Consider the following 4,885-nt stretch of genomic DNA (forward strand, 5'->3'; position numbering starts at 1 on the left):
CCCGTTGGTGTAAAATAACAAGAGTACCTGATAAAATAAATGTTCCGACAACATGATTGGTAAATTTAAAAAAAAAAAAAAACTTTTATTTATTGATCGTACGACGGTTACGGTTTAAACTATTCGTTACAAAAAAAAAACTTATCAATGATTATTATCATTATTTTTTAATACGGTATAAGACAATAATAATAATAATAATAAAAGTTGGCAAATTTTTTAAATTTTTGGTTATGTTGCAAAACATTTGGAAAAAAAAAAAAACCTTCACAAGCGGTGAGTGAAGCAATAAAGAAAAAAAAAAAAAAATTTTTTTTTTCCGCGGCCGTTACGTGCATGTCAATAACCATTCATTTTTCTTTTGTTTTAAAAAACTAATTTAAAATTTTATCAACCGTGACGACGGATGATATTTTCCTTTGTCTGTTTGTTGTCTGTCTGTTTGTTGTTTGTATGGTAAAATTAATTTCATCGTCGTTATTTCAAAACATTTTGCTAATATCTACCGAATACGCGCGTTATCGGTATTTTTATTTAAAAAAAAAAGGTCAAGCATGATTGATAATTATGAATGCGTCAAAGGAAATCAAATTTTTCCTTTTTTCCTTTTTGCAATCGAACAAAAAAAATTTTTTGAATTTATTTAAACGTATTTAATTTTTTTTTTCTTTTTTTCAAAGTCTTCTTCTTAAGCCTTAAAATTTCACAACAACATAAAAATTACCGAGTCTTATTTGCCATCATCATCATCATCATCATCATCATCATTATTATTATAAAATTTATCTTTTTTGTATCAGAAAACTTAAAAAGTGTTAAATCATAAGGGGAGAGGACATAAAAAATTTAATTTAAGTAATTTTAACAAAAAAAATGGATACCAAAAAAAAATTTAATTACCTTTCAAAAATTTATATTTCATAACAAAATAATTGCAAGGAAAAATTATTATTATTATTATTATTATTATTATTATTATTATTATTATTATTATCATTATTATTATCATTATCATTATTATCATTATATGAAAAGTTTAATATTGTTTTCGATATGCGTTTAATACGATGATAACACGAAGTGAAAGAATATTATAATTTTTCTTGTTATTTTTTACATTTGAGATATAAATAATTAAATTTGTAATTATTATTATTATTTTTTTTTTTATAATAATAATGATAATAATAATAATAATGGACGAATGAAAAACAAAAATGATTTTAATTGCGAAAAAAAAAAAAATTTTATAATAATAAAAATAATAAATAATAATATTATATAATTAAAATGAGAGAGAGGGAAGGGAAAAAAGTAGTTATTTATCATCATCATTATTATTATTTTACTTGTTTTATAAGGGAAAATCAATTTTTGAATTTTTTTTTTTTTCATGCTCTAAATAAATAAAAATAAAAATTATATAATTTAGGTGTCATTTATATAAAATAAAAGAAGAAGAGGTTAACCGCTCTTATAATAAGGTTTTCACAGAGTTCGATTTTATGGGGACCCCCTCCCTCCCCCTCCTCCCAACATTTATTTATTTATTAAAAATTTTATTAAATTTTTTCTTCCGTCTTCATTGTTTTTAGTTTTTTTGCACATTACACCATTAATTTTTCTTACTTTTATTTGGCTTACGATAAACAAATTATTTATCATAACCAGAAATAATAATAATAATAATAATAATAATAATAATAATAATAATAATAATAATAATAATAATAATATAAATAGATAATTATAAATAGCACCACCGATATTCGAGTATTTGTCCCTAAGGAATCGGGTAGAGACCTGGGATAAATGCTTAAAAACCCCGACAAATAAGAGCCTTGTCGTGTTTAAGAGTGACCATGATGATAATAATAATAATAAATGATAACAAAGATAAGGCAACAAACGGGGACTCGTAATTGTATTCATTTTATAAGAAGACTTTCCCCGGTCGTTTTGCCTCGTAAATAATTTACAGTCAATTTAAAAAAAAAAAACGAATTCATCATTTCCGGTTTTATTTTTTACTGGATGGAGACTGTAAAAAATGTATTTCCTTTCTCAAAAGAAAACACTGGAAAATTCAAATTTTTTTATTTTAAATGTTTTGGAAAAAAAGAAAAAAACGTCATAATAATAATAATTAAATATTCACGGTTAAATCTTAATAAAAATTTCAAATGCCAAATCCATTTGATACAAAATTATTATTATTATCACTAATACTATTAATTCTTTTAATTAAATGGAAAAATTATTACGTTCTTATTTTATTACTCGATTAATAAGTTATTATTATTATTATTTCGTGTAATTCGATTGAGGAAAAATGAACTAAATAAATTTTTATTTTTTTTTTGCGAACGATATATAATAATATTTATCACCATCGTCATTATTATTATTATTACATATTAATAAAAAATTATTATTATTTAAGCGAAAGAATAAAGTTAATAACAAAAAACAGGAAATTAATAAATAAATAAATAAAATTTTTTGCAAAACGTAATCAAAAAAAAAAAAACGAGTAGCAAAAGGAAGAAAAACTTTTTATATATCGAATAAAAATTGTGCGTAACATTGAAGATTCTCATAAGCTAATTAAGAGAGAGAGACAAAAAATAAATAAATAAATAAATAAATAAATAAAAAGTTAATAAGTTGTGAAGGTTTTTTATTTTTTTATTTTAATTTAAAATTACGAAATTTTAAATTTTTACAAATAAGGACCGAACAACGACTACTACTAACAACTTTCCTTTAGAACGAAAAAAATTTTTTTTTTTAAGGTTGAAAATAATAATTTTTCACGGGAAGATGAGGAGAGGACACCCCCCCCCCGGGAAGAATCAAACAAAAGGTAATTTCAGGTATGGATTTTAATTGGTTTAACACGGTCTCCCCCCGCACGATAAAATATAATTTTACCCATTAAAAAAAAAAAAAAATAATAATTCTCCGTAAAACATCGTTTAATAATTTTTTTTATTACGTAATAATTATCGTTAAATCCACGATGAGATGGGGCCGTATTAAGGGTAATAAATCCGATTTATTTATCAGGTACGAACAAGAGAATAAACCTGGATGATAATTAAAAAACGAAACTTTTTTTTTTTGCAAAAAAAACAAGTAAATAAATGTGTTTACGTGTATAAACACGTGTGTGAATTCAAAAACTGGAAGTTTAATCATTTTATTATTATTATTATTATTATTATTAATTTACGATAAGGAAATCATATAAATTCGGTTTGTTAAAAAAAAAACAATTTATTATGTGGAATTTTCTCGAATTATAAAAACCAATCTTAGTTGTAATTATTATATAATAATAATTTTTTTTAAAGAACCCACACAAAGTTAACGACTTGACACGAGAATTTTTCAATATGGCGGTTCAAGTTGTTACTAATGTATCTGGCATGCGGAATTATGAATCTTCTTTTTTTTTAATAAAAAATTTCACGCGATATAAAAAAAAAAATCAGGTAATAAATCGTGAAAAAAAAAAAAAAAATTGAAGAGAGGAAAAATGAAAAATAAATAAAAGATTTTCTTTTCTTCTCCTCCCCTTACGCCCTCTTACCCCTTTTTGCCCCCCTTCGGTCATTAATCAATTATATAGATTTGTAAATGTTTGTAGTGCGTGCGTGCGTGCGTGCGAGTGCGTATACGCACGTTATCTAATAAAAAAAAATATTTTTAACACGTCAATAACTATATAATTATTATTTCCTGAATGATGCAAATAAGAGCGTTATTATTATTATTATTATTATTTGGGGAGACCATTTTATGCGGGTTATTTATATTTCACAATTCCCGGTTTTTACCGTTTTTTTTTTTGCCAAAAATACCCGAAGGGTATTTAAAAAAAAAACTTTAAGTTGAAAGGCGTCCTCCGTTATATTATTTTTCCTTTTTTGATTAATTTTTTTGATGTTCTGCAACTGGCTTAATATATCTTATGTAAGAAGGTATAATAAATTAAATACAAGATAGATACCTGAAATGAAGGCAGGAGGGCGATACCCCCGTTCGTGTGTGTATCGCAAGTCATCTCATTATTGTGAAAAATAAAAAAATTTTCGTGACCCACGACCGCCATTTTTTTTTTTTTTTGGCAAATTTAAAACGAATAAAAGGTATCGACAATTTCCGGTTTTTTTTAAATTTTCATACCCTTTCAAACATTTTAAAATCATTATTATTATTATGATTTATTTGTTTTTATATTTAAAAAGAAATTTTTCACATGGAATTTTTTTTTAAAAAGAAATAAGGGAGATTATAATAAACAATTCTTTTTTTTTTTTTGTTGGCATTGAATAATAGATAGATGAAAAGTTGAAGGTTTTAAGAAAATTACAGTTTATATAAAATCATCTCACGTGAATCATAAACAATTTAAAAAAAAAAAAAAACACAGACAGTTTAAAAAAAACGTTTCTTTTTGGAGAAAAAAAGAGAAAGAAACTAAGGCCGTCTTGTATGTTATGAAAAAAAAAATATTTTTGACAAAGAAAACGAGAGCAAGATGCCTTCGGTTAAATTTCACTATTAAAAAAAAAAAAAATTTATTTATTTATTAAAAAGCGACAGGAAAATCCTAACAAACTAGTTAATCATTAAAATATTTCGTTGCTATAAAAAAAAAAAAAAAGGAAAATTGCATAAAAAAAACAAACGTAACGAAATCTTATACGTAATAATAATCTAATTTTGTTGCAAAATTTAAATAATTATGTTTCAATATGTTATATTTATTATTAATATATATCCCGGATGAATAAAAAAAAAAACTTTTGCCGTGTTTACTATCTCTCTCTCTCTCTCACTCTCTCTCTCTCTCTTCGAAAAGTTTCAGAGTATAGTT

The sequence above is a fragment of the Pediculus humanus genome, genomic scaffold, assembly GCF_000006295.1.
Source record: "Pediculus humanus corporis 1103172107610 genomic scaffold, whole genome shotgun sequence".
Taxonomy (NCBI): Eukaryota; Metazoa; Arthropoda; class Insecta; order Psocodea; family Pediculidae; genus Pediculus; species Pediculus humanus.